Here is a 16,454-nt window from a genome sequence, read left to right as displayed (position 1 = left end):
TTCAAAGAGTGTTTGTGAGGAGAGTCTATGGGATGAAGTCATGGGGTTTTGGAAAAATAAGGAAAAATGATCAAGGAAACCAAGAATCGTCTCCAAATCTCCTTGTCAGGGCCACAAAGGCAAGATGAGTCCTCAAAAGAAATTCCTTTTCCAAGGAGAGAGAGGAGAGCCCTAGGGGCCAGAAGAGACTGAGCTCCCAGTTCTTACTGCCCTCCCCCCACCCCCACTTTGCTACCGGTGTAACACCGAGAGAACCCTTAGAAACCGAGCCACCCATGCAGAAGCAGGTAGCTAAAATCAGGAGGCCTGGGTCCCAGTTACTTGGATCTACAAATCCAGGGAACTCTGAGGGCCTGCTGCATGCCAGGCCCTGTGCCTCCTGCTTCATATTTTCTTCCTTCTTGTGTTCTGATCAGGACTCTGATATGCAGAACTGCCAGGTCCTGGCCCTCTCTGAGGCTGCTGAGGCTGAATGAAATATAGGAGCTTGTCAGGAGTCATTCAGATGCTACACGGAGATGCAGACACTGGGACTGAGCTCTAACTGAAGGAACACGATACCACCATGAATAGTTTTTAATAAACTCCCGCTGCCATATTATGGGATTTTTCTGAAGGAAGATCAAAGCTGCAAAAAGAACTGAAAGTAGCTGCATAACAGTCCAGCCCGTTCCAGGGAGGGCATACCAGGGACAGAAATGGAAAGCATAAAGGACACAGGAAGCGGAGCTTAGTGGGCACTGAAATAATAGTAGCGGGAAAAGTCATGCTGCTTCTTTTGGAAAAATGTGGACAATGTGGATTGATGTTCCCTGTTTGTCAGAGACAGAATTGGAACTCTGGAAGTCTCAGACCAGCTTACTTAGCAAGGGAGAGGGAGTGAAGACAGGGTATCAGGCAGAACTTTCTGGAATTTTCTCTCTCCTAACAGCAAGTTCTTCTGGAGTCTCTGTGACCTGAAAGAAGAAATCCATCTCCTGCATGAGCTGAAGAGAAATCTGCACAAGAGTTGTGAACAGTTTGGATGATGGAAGTGTAAGACAAAAAATACACACACACTGAAATAAACCTTCAAGAAAACCTAAAAATACATGTGAATATTTGGTCAACGTGTTAGTATATATTTTCTAGTGTTTCACTCAACAAATTTTGCTAATTACAAAATATTAAACACTCTAAATGTGTATTTAGAAGATAAAGTCATTCTGCATCTTCCATCTATATGAATCCATCACCGTGACTCTTAGATATCCAGTATTTACTAGGTTGGGGCAAACTTTCCAAATGCATTTGTCCTTAGCTAATGTGCTTACCTACCTAAAATATTTTAAAGTGTTTAGGATGATTGTATATTATTTTTAAGAGTTACTATCATGTAAAATTTTCTTCAAGGTGGCTTTCTCACTTATTATGTCTCCTAATTTTCATTTTTTAAGCTAATGTGATTTGGCATCCATCTAGAGGTTTATTGAGGAAGGGTTTTCCATTTTACGTGTATTATTTGTTGATCTCTTGCCTACTTTGTCACTTATATGTCATGGCATATTTAGTCATTCAGCCATGTCGACCTCTTTGGGACCCCATGGGCAGTAAGTAGCCCTGCCAGGCTCTGTTGTCCATGGATTTCCCAGGCAATACTGGAGTGGGTTGCCATTTCCTTCTCCAGAGGCTCTTCCCAGTGGAAGGACGGAAGGATCTAACCCAGGTCTTCTGCATGGCAGGCTGATTCTTTACCCCTTAGTCATCAGCTCCCTACTAGGGAAGCCTCCTCCCCTTACCAGGGAAGCATGCCCCTCCTCCAACCTGGGAAGCCCCCAGTTAGTAGATAAGAAAACAGTGGGGAGGGGGCCGCAGAGGAGGCGGGGAAAGCGCGACTAGGCCAATAGCAGGGCGGGGACCACCTTCGCATTGGCGCCACATGCACCGCGGGGACTGCAAGATCTTCCCCATGCTGGACATCCCAGGGGAGCAGGCCCAGAGACTGCTTGAAGCACCTGGAAGCTGCCGAGGAGGGGCCGACCGCGGAGGCCGCAGCCAGGGCCTCTATGTAAGCTGTCTTCCTATCTTCCTTCTCATGGGCAGCGTTCCCAGGCATCTGCCACAAAGGCAGGTGCCCCCATGTCTGCACTTAGCGGGATGGAGGGCCTGGAGGGCCTGAGAGGACACCCCCAGAAGAGCAGCACTGGGGTAGCAGGGTGTGCAGGCCTTTGATCAGCAAGACACACTCTGATCCACTGCTAAGAGTCCTGCCAGTTTGGTTTTGACTTCAGCCCCCCTCCCATCCCAAGAGAGACCAGCCCTTGGCCAGGCACATTCACCCAGGAGGATGCCCAGGAGGGAAACAGCGGACCTGATGGTCTGGAAAGTTCCAGATGGGGCACCAGGCAGGGACCAGCAGGGGCAGCCTCTGACACCGCACAGGCTCTGGGGGTGTGGGGGGCGGAGGGGTTTCCCTCCTCCCTCCAGGACGAGGGTCCCAAGCAGGGGAACAAGCGGCTGCGGGCAAGACAACCGCTGCCGGTAGCCCCCTCCCGCCTGCCTACGCCTGGGTGACCGTGGCGCCAGGGGGCGCCACAGCCCCTTGGAGCGGCGGAATCTGGGGAAGAAGAGACCAGTCTCCTGACTAGCCGCGGGCCCGACCCCAAGGCGGACAGGCGACCTCCCCAGGAGCCTTTAAACCTCCGCCCCAGGACAGGCTAGGTAACAGCGAGGCAGACAAAGCAGGGGCGGAGCGCCCCACAGCCGCCACCCCGCCTTGGACCACCACGCTCCACCTACAGACCGCCCGGGGCACGCAGGCTTCCGCGCTTTGGGCCCCTGACTAGGGATCACTGGGCGCTGGGCGCCCGCCGGCCGACGACAACCCCAGGTCTCCTGGAAAGCAGGCAGAACCCCCTGGCTCCCTGATCGCCCCTTGTCTTTCCCAAACCCCGGGACCCTCCCCGCACCCGCGTCTCAGGCACCCTCCCAGCCACAGGCGAGGAGGGGGAGAAATTGCCTAACCGACGGAGGGGAGGCCCGAGGCGCAGAAGGCTGGGAAAAACGCTGGGCTGCAGGCCTGCAAGACATCCCCGCAGGGGAGCAGCCTCAGCCACTCCGCCTAGCCCTGAGGCTCTGCCCCAGACACACGTGAGGCTATGCGCTGGTCGGGCACTTCCGGGGTGGGGGTGGGGTGGAGGTGTTGTAACTGGCCACAGTGACGAAGGAGCGTTGGAGATGAGGGGCTGGGCCCCACGGAACCCTCGAACATAACCTCGAGGGACGTGGCAGGGAGGTCGGGCAGGAGAGACACGCCAGAGAAGACTTCCCGGGACGCGAAGGCGGGGCTCGCCTTGGCCCTCCAGACAGGGTTCAGGGTGTTCTGGGTGTAGGCAGGAGAGGAAGACGTGTGGGGAGAGGGCGAGGAGCTGCCTTCCCACCCAATCGCTTCACGCCACCCCTTCTCACTGTCGTCCCTTTCAGAAGACTAAGGCCCAACTGCCAGCCGCCCAGGCGCCAGATCCTTGCAAAGGCGAGGACTGGCCTCCAGCGGCCTCCGGCGGCCTCCCCGCCCTCTTCCCGTCCCGCATGGGGGCAGGCTGGAGAGCTGCCTGGAGAGGCCTCCAAGCTCTCAGAACCGCGTTAATGATCCTCCTGCAGGTTCACCTATGTACATAGTCAAGATCCACCGTCTTAATGCTCAGCCAGGCCTTTGGGCAGACCCTGGCGGGGGCCCATCCCAGTGCCTCACTAAACCATCCATCCAATCAGGAGTAGCAAGGGGGCAGTAGCAACCAGTTCTCCACTGATTAGCAAAGCTCTTCTTTGGTCAGGCATCTTAGCATAAAGTCTATAATATTTACTTTTAACACATTTCCTTCTTTTGCTAGTACAGAAATTGTGTAAATTTATTCATTGATTTTTGCCAAGAGAACGCAATGGTCATAGCAAACACCCTCTTCCGACAACACAAGAGAAGACTCTACACATGGACATCACCAGATGGTCAACACCGAAATCAGATTGATTATATACTTTGCAGCCAAAATGGAGATGCTCTATACAGTCAGCAAAAAGAAGACCAGGAGGGGACTGTGGCTCAGATCATGAACACCTTACTGCCAAACTCAGACTTAAATTGAAGAAAGTAGGGAAAACCACTAGACCATGCAGGTATGACCTAAATCAAATCCCTTATGATTATACAGTGGAAGTGAGAAATAGATTTAAGGGACTAGATCTGATAGACAGTGCCTGATGAACTACGGACGGAGGTTCATAACATTGTACAGGAGACAGGGATGAAGACCATCCCCATGGAAAAGAAATGCAAAACAGCAAAATGGCTGTCTAAGTAGGCATTACCAGTAACTGTGAAAAGAAGAGAAGCAAAAAGTTAAGGAGAAAAGGAAGGATATTCCCATTTTAACGCAGAGTTCCAAAGAATAGCAAGGAGAGATAAGAAAGCCTTCCTCGCTGATCAATGCAAAGAGATAGAGGAAAACAACAGAATGGGAAAGACGAGAGATGTCTTCAAGAAAATTAGAGATACCAAGGGAACATTTCATGCAAAGATGGGCTTGATAGAGGACAGAAATGGTATGGACCTAACAGAAGCAGAAGATATTAATAAAAGGTGATGAGAATTCACAGAAGAACTGTACAAAAAAGATCTTTACGACCCAGATAATCACGATGGTGTGATCACTCACCTAGAGCCGGACATCCTGGAATGTGAAGTCAACTGGGCCTTAGGAAGCATCACTATGAACAAAGCTAGTGGAGGTGATGGAATTCCAGTTGAGCTATTTCAAATCCTGAAAGATGATGCTGTGCAAGTGCTGCACTCAATAAGGCAGCAAATTTGGAAAACTCAGCAGTGGCCACAGGACTGGAAAAGGGCAGTTTTCTTTCTGATCCCAAAGAAAGACAATGCCAAAGAATGCTAATACTACTGCACGATTGCACTCATCTCAAACGCTAGTAAAGTAATGCTCAAAATTCTCCAAGCCAGGCTTTGGCAACACGTGAACCGTGAACTTACAGGTGTTCATGCTGGTTTTAGAAAAGGCAGAGGAACCAGAGATCAAATGGCCAACATCCTCTGGATCATCAAAAAAGCAAGAGAGTTCCAGAAAAACATCTATTTCTGCTTTATTGACTATACCAAAGCCTTTGACTGTGTGGATCACATTAAACTGTGGAAAATTCTCAAAGAGATGGGAATTCCAGACCACCTGATCTGCCTCTTGAGAAACCTGTATGCAGGTCAGGATGCAACAGTTAGAACTGGCCATGGAACAACCGACTGGTTCCAAATAAGAAATGTTGTACATCAACGCTGTATATTGTCACACTGCTTATTTAACTTATATGCAGAGTACATCATGAGAAACGCTGGACTATAAGAAGCACAAGCTGGAATCAAGATTGCCGGGAAAATATCAAGAACCTCAGATATGCAGATGACACCACCCTTATGGCAGAAAGTGAAGAAGAAATAAAAAGCCTCTTGATGAAAGTGAAAGAGGAGAGTGAAAATATTGGCTTAAAGCTCAACATTCAGAAAACTAAGATCATGGCACCTGGTCCCATCACTTCATGGCAAATAGATGGGGAAACTGTGGAAACAGTGTCAGACTTTCTTTTGGGGGGGCTCCAAAATGACTGCAGATGGTGATTGCAGCCATGAAATTAAAAGACCGTCGCTCCTTGGAAGGAAAGTTATGACCAACCTAGACAGCATATTGAAAAGCAGAGACATTACTTTGCCAACAGAAGTCCGTCTAGTCAAGGCTTTGGTTTTTGCAGTAGTCATGTATGGATATGAGATTTGGACGGTGAAGAAAGCTGAGCGCCGAAGAATTGATGCTCTTGAACTGTGGTGTTGGAGAAGACTCTTGAGAGTCCCTGGGACTGCAAGGACATCTAACCAGTCCATCCTAAAGGAGATCAGCCCTGGGTGTTCATTGGAAGGACTGATGTTGAAACTGAAACTCCAATACTTTGGCCACCTGATGTGAAGAGTTGACTCCTTGGAAAGGACTCTGATGCTGGGAAGGATTGGGGGCAGGAAGAGAAGGGGACTACAGAGGATGAGATGGCTGGATAGCATCACCGACTCGACGGACATGAGTTTGGGTAAACTCCGGGAGTTGGTGAGGGACAGGAAGCCCTGGCATGCTGCGATTCATGGGGTCGCTAAGAGTTGGACATGACTGAGCGACTGAACTGAAGTGAACTGATTCATTGATTATTTGGGGGTGGGTGCGTGGGTACCATGCAGCTTGCACTGCAGGATCTTAGTTCCTCAACCAGAGATTGAACCCAGCCTAAGGAAGTGAAAACACTGAGTCCTAACCACTGGAGCACCAGGGGAGTTCTCAGTGATGTTTTAAATGCAAAAATTATACAACTTGTGAATAACTGAATGCTTATTTGGCTTAAAGAAGACACCATAGAAAATGCCTCCCACTTAATTCTCTTTGTGGGATTTCCCTGGCGGTTCAGTGGTTGGTTAGGACGCTGCACTTCCAGTGCCGCAGGTCTTGAGGTGGATTCCTGGTTGGGGAGCTAAGATCCCACATGTTGCAGCATTCGTCCAATAAATAAATAAATTAAAAACACTAGTTTCTTAATTTTTTTCTTGTTAAATTCCTTCTCCCCTCAGAGGTCACACCTTTCCAGTGCTTCTGCCTGGACCTTACATACTACCATTTCTGACAGCTCTATATCCAGGTCTACAGCAGGATTTTATCTTCCTCATCTTCCTCAGCACCAAGTAGGTGGGTTGTGTACATTGGAGGCATGGTATAGATATCCTCAAAGAAATTAAAAACTAGCTATATGACTGAAAAAGCTTTCAACTATGCTACAAATATATGTACAAAAATTAAAGTGAAGTTAAGATCTTTTCTATCCATCCAAAAAGTCTCCGATAAAGAATGGTGAATTGTTTTAGAAAATATCAAGGACATGTCTTAGGAGCAAATTTTCAGCATATAAATGAAAAAGGGTGTTAGATTCCCAAAAACCTACAGGAAGGAAACAAATTGATAAAAAGTACTCAGCTGCAAACATGTAGTATCGTTCAAGAAAAATGGAAGGATGATTCTGAGTACAGAACCTTCGATGTGAAGTATAGACCCTCAGGCACGAAGGCCAGAATCTCCAGAAACAGAAGATGATTTCCAGGCCTTGTAGCCTGGTGGAGTTTACCTAGCTGGATTTCAAGATTGCTTGGAGTCAATAACTCTTTTCTTCATTTTCTCCCATTTGGAGTGGGAATGTCTGTAACTATTATCTTATACCTATCCCACTACTGTATTTTGGGAAGGGGTAACTTTTTTACTAGTTCACAGACCCACTGATGGAGAAAATTTTTGCCACAGGGAGAATCATACCCAGTTTCTCACATATCTGGTTAAATGATTTACAGGTGAGATTCTGGACTTGATAGGTAATATGTTGAGACTTTGGGGAATATTGGGATGAGATGAATATGTTTTGCATGATGGATGGATTTGAGTCCTTGCAGGGGTCAGAAGACAGACTGTTGTCTGCTGAACAATGGCCTCTAAGGATATCCATGCCCTAGTGCCTGAAATCTGTGAACGATACCTGATTTGGCAAAACGGACTTTGCAGATGTGATTAAGTTAAGGATCTTGAGATGGGGAGACTATCTCAAAAGCGAAAAGTAAAAGTGTTACTCACTCAGTCGCGTCCGACTCTTCGTGACCCCATGGAGTATAGCCCACCAGGCTCCTCTGCCCATGGAATTCTCCAGGCAAGAATACTGGAGTGGGTAGCCAATCCTTTCTTCAGGGGATCTCCCTGACCCAGGGGTCAAACCCAGGTCTCCTGCATTGTAGGTAGATTCTTTACCGTCTGAGCCACCAGGAGACTAGCTTGGTGAGCCCTCAATGTACTAGTGTGTCCTTATAAAGAGGAAAGGAGAAGGAGATTTGATACAGAAGAAGGAGGGCAGTGTTACGACTGAAGCAAGATACTATGTTGTTGGCTTGGATGACGGATGAATGGGTCACAAGGCAAGGACTATAAGAATGCAGCTCTAGATGTAAAAAATGCAACTTAAGAAATTCTCCCCTAGAGAAAGCCTGCCAAAGGGACAGTGGCCTTGCCAAGAAACTTTGGTTTGTACCCAGTAAAGCCGGTTTTGTACTTGATCTCTGGGGCTAGAAGAGAATAAATGTGTGTTATTTTAAGTCACCAGGTTCATGGTAATTTGTTACAGCCACTGTAAGAAAATAACCCAGGAACCTTCCAAGATAATCTAGTCCAGTGGCTTCAAACAATCCTCAGAAGAACTTCGTTCAGCCCCCAGAAATGTGCAAAGATGTCCCCTTAACTCACTCAACCAGAGAAGAAAACCAAAAAGCAAAACAGGTTCTAATGCCCGTTAGAGCTGCTTGTGCCACACTGTTCCGTGCAGGTGTGCTCAGTTCTGTCCACCTCTTTGTGACCCCGTGGACTATAGCCCACCAGGCTCCTCTATCCATGGAATTTCCTAGGCAAGAATACTGCACTAGAACTAGGAATATAGACTGGAAATAAACAATGGAGGAATACATAAAACCATATATGTAGAAAGCTTAAAAGAGTGCCTGGCCTGTATGTGATCATAATATTATTAGGTGTACTTGCATTTGCAGAGAAAATCTCTGGACGGATACACAAAATGGTAAAAATGGCCATTTCTTCTAGGTTGAATGAATCACACGCATGCTACAGAAACTGGCTTTTTACCGTATTTAATCTTGTGCACATACTGCCAATCCAGGCGGATCACTGGTAAAGTATCCGCCTGTGAATACAGGTCCCATCCTACAGCTGAACCAACCTTTTTGTCACGTTTTGAGCCTGAGAACACTTCATTTTTCTTGAGAGAAATGACGTGAGTATTCAAGGGTCAGACAGACACCGTGTTTCTGTGTTTTGTTTATCTTCTCTGGTTAAGTGAGTTAAGGGAACATCTTTGCACGTTTCTGGGCTTCTCCTTTAGCTTGAGTTGAAGAAGAGCGGATACACATACACACATACTCCCCTTTGGAGTTGTTTGAAATGGACAGGAGAAAAAAGAAATTCACTTGTGGGGTATTATAACTGGATGGGAGGAAAATGTCCTCACCATTTCAGGGTGTGTATATATGAATATATTTTCCCCTTAAATGGTGAGCAGCATTCAATGGAGCCATCTTTCCCTGTTTAAGATTAAGATTTCTATCTCCTTCATGTGGAGATATAAAACTAGCTCAGAATCTCAAAGAAATCAATTATACCAAATTTCAGTTGTAAACTATAAGGCAAAATTTCATTTCAGTCTAATGTCTATATCCACCAACTCTCCTGCCACCAACAGTCATTTCCACAGGGATCCATTCAGAGTACATTTTTATATAAAGCAAATCCAAAGTGAAGATTTTTCTTAAAATATATCAATATTGGCAAATCAGATTAGAAAAATCCAGCTAGACAAAATTCACAGCCTGATTATTAAATGCACATTAACCAGCCATTGTCTCTTTCCTGAAACTAAGTCACGAGACTAGAACCCTTGAATGATTCATTCCCCGGCTTCCCTCTGTGCCTTGCTCAGCCACTCAGTCATGCCTGACTCTTTGCGACCCCGTTGACTATAGCCCACCAGCCTCCTTCCTCTGTGTGCCTTATATTTAGCCAATAAAGATATCACTCTATTCACCTAGATATAGCAAACACCTGGGATCCATCTTCTAGAAAAATTACCCTGGGAGTAATGGAACTCAGATCCCATCTGTTATTATTCTTGGATTAAGTAAATTATACTCAGCTCTTCCCATCCCCTGAAATGATGAGGACATTTTTTTGCCCCATGCAGTTATAATATCCCACAAGTGAATTTTTATTTTCTCCTGTCCATTTCAAACAAGTCCAAAGGTGAGCTAATTTCCCCCCTGCTTTCCTAGAGTGCTGGTGGTCTGTTGTAGTTGGCCTGTAAATGATAGGGTCACTTCAGTTCAGTTCAGTCACTCAGCCCTATCCGACTCTTTGGGACCCCATGGATCGCAGCACGCCACGCCTCCCTGTCCATCACCAACTCCCGGAGTTTACTCAAACTCATGGCCGTGAGTTGATGATGCCATCCAACCACTGCATCCTCTGTCATCCCCTTCTCCTTCTTCCTTCAGTCTTTCCCAGGATCAGGGTCACTTCAAAGGAGTCAGTTCTTTGCATCAGGTGACCAAAGTATTGAAGTTTCAGCGTCAACATCAGCCCTTCCAATGAATATTCAGGACTGATCTCCTTTAGGATTGACTGGTTGGAACTCCTCGCATTCCAAGGGACTCTCAAGAGTCCTCTCTAACACCACAGTTCTAAAGCATCAATTCTTTGGCACTCAGCTTTCTTTATAATCCAACTCTCACTTCCATACATGACTACTGGAAAAACCACAGCTTTGACTAGACGGACCTTTGTTGGCAAAGTAATATCTCTGCTTTCTAATATGCTGTCTAAGTTGGTCAGAACTTTTCTTCCAAGGAGCAAGTGTCTTTTAATTTCATGGCTACAGCCACCATCTGCAGTGATTTGGGAGCCCAAAAAAATAAAGTCTGTCACTGTTTCCACTGTTTCCCCATCTATTTCCCATGAAGTGATGGGACCAGATGCCATGATCTTAGTTTTCTGAATGTTGAGTTTTAAGCCAACTTTTTTTAACTCTCTTCTTTCACTTTCATCAAGAGGATCTTTAGATCTTCTTCGCTTTCTGCCATAAGTGAGGTGTCAACTGCATATCTGAGGTTATTGATATTCCTCCTGGCAATCTTGATTCCAGTTTGTGCTTCATCCATTCCAGCATTTCCCATGATGTATTCTGCATATAAGTTAAATAAGCAGGGTGACAGTATACAGCCTTGACATACTCCTTTCCCGATTGGGAACCAGTCAGTTGTTCCATGTCTGGTTCTAACTCTTGCTTCTTGACCTGCATACAGATTTCTCAGGAGACAGGTCAAGTGGTCAGATATTCCCATCTCTTTCAAAATTTTCCACAGTTTGTTGTGATCCACACAGTCAAAGGTCAAATGATAGGGTGACTCTCTACAATTGAAGAAAACAAGCCCAGATCTTTGTGAATCTAGGACATCTGTCATTTGTGATGCCAAATGAATTGACAATCACAATCTGGGAGTTAGAGGCTTAGACTGCAAGCGGGAAGAAACATGGTGGCTGTCCCACTCTTGAATACCCAGGTCATTTATCTCAAGAAGAAAGAAGTGTTCTAAGCCTAGAAATGTGACAATAGAAGATTTAGCTACAGAATGGAACCAGAGATGAACTTGAAACAAGTGTCTGTGACCTAATGGAACCAGAGATGAACTTGAAACAAGTGTCTGTGACCTAAGTGCTTGCATTTGCAATTGGTTTGAGAGAGTCTAAAACTTACCCCCAGGATCACTAAAGAGAGAAAGAGAGAGAGAGAGCGCCCATTGAGGCTGAGAAATATCCTCAAATGAATGCTTGTGGGCAGACAATATTGACTTTAACCCAGTCCTCACTTTTGCATACTGCTTCATGTCCTCCACACCAGAACAGGATGTGGCGGCTCTTACTATTACTGCAGTTTGAAAATTATAGGGAAAATGTGATACTGGAATTAGGGTTCTATGTCTTCCCCTGATCTGTAACTCAGCGTATTCCCAACCTCTAGAAGCCCTTATACTTCCAGAACTCATACTTTGGAAAAATTCCAGAGAAAGTTTTCACAGCCCTCAAGGAAATGATTTTCCATTGGAGGAAACAATGCTAGCAGCCGATGCCCTGATGCCTGCTCAAGCCAGGCAGGACGATGATGAGCCAGTGAAAGAGAACTGCGAGCTCATGGGTTCTCAGACAGTAGGGGATAAGGGCATGAAACCCGGATTCAGTCGCAACACAGAAGGAACCAAGGTTTTCTTGCAGCACAGAAGTTTATTATGAAGGGGGCTGGGCCAGTTTGTATTTACATGCTGGAATCCTGCAGCCCTGAGTCCAGGCCATAGTGAGGAAGATGTTACTCGGCTCGCCACAGGTGATGTCATCCCAGGAACATGCTGAGCCCTCTCTCCTGGGTCCCTGTTGCCAGACTGGGGTCTGGCACTGTCAGATAGACTCCACTTCTGTTTCTTGGGCCTGAGCGGGAGGGATGATATCTTTAAGGATTTCATCATAATAGGGGCTAAATACCTGCTGATTGTGACGCATCAGATTGAAAAACTTCCAACCCAGTTTTGTCAACTCCCCCTTGATGAGAATAATGCCAACAGGGAAGTCTAGCAGAGACTCCTGCATCCTGTGAACCAAACAGCCTTTGAGAAACAAGTGGGTCTGCTGATCTGTGTGCAAGAAAAAAGTTAAAAGGGAAAGATCAAAGAGGTTTCAGAAGAAATTCACAATGCCCTTGCCCTCTCTGTTCACCGACGTTTAAATTAACACATTTTCACTGACCTACCCACTCATTTAGGTAAACCATGTTAATGAATTTTTTTCTTTTCTTTTGGAAGAAGGAATGCTATAAAGCTCCTAAAAGCAATGCATTATTGAAAGATGTCCAGCCAGTAAGTCTCTGGCTGTTTATAATGTTATGGGGTGCTAAGTGAGCTCCCGATGTGTGTGGCCTAACAAGAGGATCCTAGACATTGTACATGAAATTCTAAGGACACACATTGCAGCCAGTGTACCAACACTGGGTCCTACAACCATATCAGACTATGTCAAGATTCAAAAATTAGAAGCAAGGTGGTCGAGTTCACTGCTCCCATTCTTGCAGGGAATATATCCTTCGGCCTAAATTAGCATCAGTTCCTTAGAGGGAAGTAGTGACCGTCATGGTATCTTAAAGCATGGGATATAGAAAGGGTTTCCCATCACAGGTCTTGGGTTATAGTTAGAGAATGACCAGGAATCACTCAGCACTAGCACCTGCAAGTTACGCATCCTAGCTGACCTTAAAACCTTCAAACTGAAAGAGATCTATTTCAGTTCTGCACATCATACATAAAGAAACTAAAGCCAAAAGACTTTCCCAACGATCATTCCATTTTCGAATGGCTTCACAATTGACTTCCAGGCTTGAATCCACCTTCTTACCTTCCACATTCTTGCCACCCCTTCCCAGCCCCACCACCATAGGAGGACTCTTACCAATGATGCTACGAACATGGTTCTCTTTCTTGGCGATGTTCTGAAGTTGGCCTCTAAGAGAGGCTTTCTTTTCACTACTCAGGGCAGTTAGGCCCATGTCTTTGAGGCGTTCATGTATTTTCTGAGACACTTGTTCACTCACAGTCACCATAGCCTCTTCAGGCCTAGATAATGAAGGACAGAAAGCAGAGTGACCTTGGCATAGGGGCAAAGCCCAGAGAGTCCAACACCAGAAGCCAGGTCCACTTACAAAAGAATTCCAGCTCTCCACCACTAACAGGGGACTCAGCATTTCAAATCATTTCATTGTTACCCTCAAGATGTCAATTATTTCACGCATATTAATTCGTACATATCAACTAATTCATACTATTCTCCACTTCAAATGAAACAAATTGGACAAGGGTTCAGTTCCATTCTTGGATCTACTCAGTATTCTTTGGCCCCATAAACTTTATTCAAATTCTGTTTTAAGATTTCTTAGGCATTTTCCATAGTTGTCTTCCCTGCTTCAGCAATTAACTTGTAAATATATTGAGGTCTGAACTTCCAGTTCTTCTTTTTACTTCAGCTGAGGTGCCCTGCTTGAAGCAAATTATGGATACATATTGACCAAGGGATCAACTTCTGGATATACAAACACAAATCCAGTGTCACTTATTTAAGTATATAATGACTCACTTTTAGCACACACAGTACTGAATCTTTCATAGCAAACTAGTTACCACACTCACCTCCTTGGAAATAGGTTTTGTTTCCATCACAAGCCTTAAAACAGTTTATCAAAAGGCACCAATGACCTTTGAAGATGATGCCCAAGGTCTTTTGCGTGGTTTATGATGAAGAATAAGGCAGTAATACATTAACTGCCTAAGTTCCAAAACCAACATACTAGTTTCCACTCTCAGAAAGATCTAGGAAATTTGTTGTTGCTCATGTTGTTTAGTCTCTAAGTCATGTCTGACTCTTTTGCAACCCCGTGGACTGCAGCCTGCCAGGCTCATCTATCCATGGAATTCTCCAAGCAAGAACACTGGAGTGGGTTGCCATTTCTTACTCCAGGGGATCTTCCTGACCCAAGGTTCAAATCTGGGTCTCCTGCATTGGCAGACAGATTCTTTACCACTGAGTCACCGGGGAAGCCTCTATGAAGTTTACCTGGAGTTAAATTCCCCCATCAGGGCCTTGGTTATGTGTTTCAGTTTATTCACAAATTCAGTCGAACTGAATAAAGCGCTACCAGAGAAACTTCTGGCCACTAGCAAGACTGAGGCCAGAATGGCCAACTGCTTCAACTGGGACTCCATGTCCCGCAGCTGGATTCTATCCATTAGCAGAGTCTGGTGAGGCAGGGAAAAGCAAGCTGTCAGAAGAGTGTTTTAGTTAAGGTATCGAATACAAAACAAAAAGGCAATATTCTAACCTATGTTCCTACCTCAGGAAACTCGTTACTGTCAAGATCCCAGAGAAGAAGGTTCAGGTAACCCTGGAACAGCACCATTGTGGAACTGGGAAGTTGTGGGTTGTCCACTGCCCAATTTGGAGATGAGCGGGCCATGCTGGAGGAGCTGGGAGAGTCAGGAGAACTTGAAGGTGGTGTAGTGAGGTCTAGAGCTGTTTTGGTTAACCATTTTGTGGTGCAATCAAGGAGATCTATGACATAGAAGGGAATATGTAAATATCTTCAAACACCAAGGCTTGAAAAGTAAGGCTTGAGGATATATTCTTCCTCAATAAATAAGTGATTTTGTACATTTTTTCTCTTGGAGAAATGTTCCTTCTTCCTACCCCAGGCCCTAGCCCCCTGTCCAACAGGGAGAAACTATTTATCAAAAAATAAAAAAAGAAAGTATCCTATCAGTGCAAGAAATCAGACCGAAAGTCAAATCTCCCCCTCTCCTGTCCTTAAATTTTGAACATACTGGGTTGCTTGTTGAGGAGTTCCTGGAATTTAGCTCATTCATACCAGATAGAATGTTCCTTCAGGTAGGGTGGGAGGCTCTGTATAGGATAGTTTACCATGTCCATTTTCATCAGGCCCAGAACATGGAAGATGCCCCTGTCAATGGAGGAAAAATCACATGCTTACACTCTAAAAGGTAATCTAGTGGGGTGAGGTGGAACTCAAGCTAAGAGTCCTAAAATCGCAGTGTCTTAGAGTTAAAAATGGCCTTAAAAACCGCAGTCCTACTTCAATTTACAAATACACACATTGCAGCCAGGGACCCAAGGCCACAGTGTGAGTTGTTATCAGAGCTAGGAACAGATGCATCTTCTGACCTTTTAGTTACCAGTCTAGCGCTCTTTCCACTGTAGGTACTCCATCTCAGAAAAATGACTAAAATTCTAACTCTCTGTGGGTAGTTGGGATGATGGCGGTTGAATTTGCAACTCATTCGGCTTATGACTTTACCTCTGGGTCTTGGTTGTTCTATCTGTGAAACAGGGATCATCCTCATTCCTGTTCCCCCACGAGGTTTGAGTTAGGATACATAAGAAATTATCTGCAAAAGTGCTGCTTGAAATCTCCCAGAGAAACAGATACTGTACTCTGGTGTCTAGACAAGAATGTTGGAGTGGGTTGCCGTTTCCTTCTCCACGGGATCATCCCGACCCAGGCAGTGAACCCTCTTCTCTTGCATCTCCTACATTGGCAGGGGGATTCTTTACCACTAGTGTCACCTGGGAAGCCAGTATCTGAACAGCATCATTTCTTAGAAAGGGTCCAAATGATCTGAAGATCATCAAAAGGCTTCTGAGAAGCCATCCTTTGAAAATAAAAGCCAATAATCCAGAGAGGAACAATAGAGGTATTACTCCGTTCTTCAGTATAGAAGAACTAGGCAAGCCAGGGGCTATAACCCAGTATCTGGCCCAGAGTTTTCTGGTACAGTGTCTACGACAGGATACTACATCTAGTGTTCAGGAACAGTACATCTAGTTTCTCACCTCAGTAACTGCACAGGATCTGTTATGCTTTTTAGTTTTCGCACTGCTTCATCTCGGACTGGTGCACACAGCAGGGTCATCAAATTAAGAATGTAGTTGGAGAGATGAGGGACATCCAGGGCCCCATGCTCTGCTTCCTGCTTGAGGAGATCTATGTCCAGAGCTTCTTCAATCTCATCTCTTAGGCTGTTCTGGCGTGGTAATAGCAGTGATAGCAATATCTGCCCAGAAAAGACAATCAATGGAGCCAGATTATTTGGAACCCCAAGCACTCTTTGATGAACAATCTCCTTAAGGCAAAGGCATGCCAGCCTATGTCTACTGGGGCTCCAGAAACCAGGT

General features: G+C 45.5%; 1 protein-coding gene and 1 pseudogene across 3 annotated transcripts in view; both read right to left on the bottom strand.

Moving 5' to 3' along the window:
- Nucleotides 1-7,978, bottom strand: part of LOC145536936 (melanoma antigen preferentially expressed in tumors-like) — a 33,538-nt gene extending 25,560 nt beyond the window's left edge. For both annotated transcript variants that reach the window (XM_081567248.1, XM_081567250.1), the window contains exon 1: nt 7,695-7,978. The gene's annotated coding sequence lies outside the window, so the exon portion shown is untranslated. The remainder of the gene's footprint in view (nt 1-7,694) is intronic.
- A 3,953-nt stretch (nt 7,979-11,931) lies between these two features.
- Nucleotides 11,932-15,197, bottom strand: LOC145536935 (T-complex protein 11-like X-linked protein 2; annotated as a pseudogene). Its single transcript, XR_014076092.1, has 5 exons — nt 15,086-15,197; nt 14,599-14,816; nt 14,322-14,503; nt 13,164-13,327; nt 11,932-12,355 (listed from the first exon to the last, which is right to left on the bottom strand). The product of XR_014076092.1 is annotated as a T-complex protein 11-like X-linked protein 2 (transcript).
- Nucleotides 15,198-16,454: the final 1,257 nt, after the last annotated feature.

This window comes from Giraffa tippelskirchi, chromosome X (assembly GCF_054371585.1).
Source record: "Giraffa tippelskirchi isolate mGirTip1 chromosome X, T2T-mGirTip1v1.2.pri, whole genome shotgun sequence".
Taxonomy (NCBI): Eukaryota; Metazoa; Chordata; class Mammalia; order Artiodactyla; family Giraffidae; genus Giraffa; species Giraffa tippelskirchi.
This window is presented reverse-complemented; position numbering and strand designations above follow the sequence as displayed.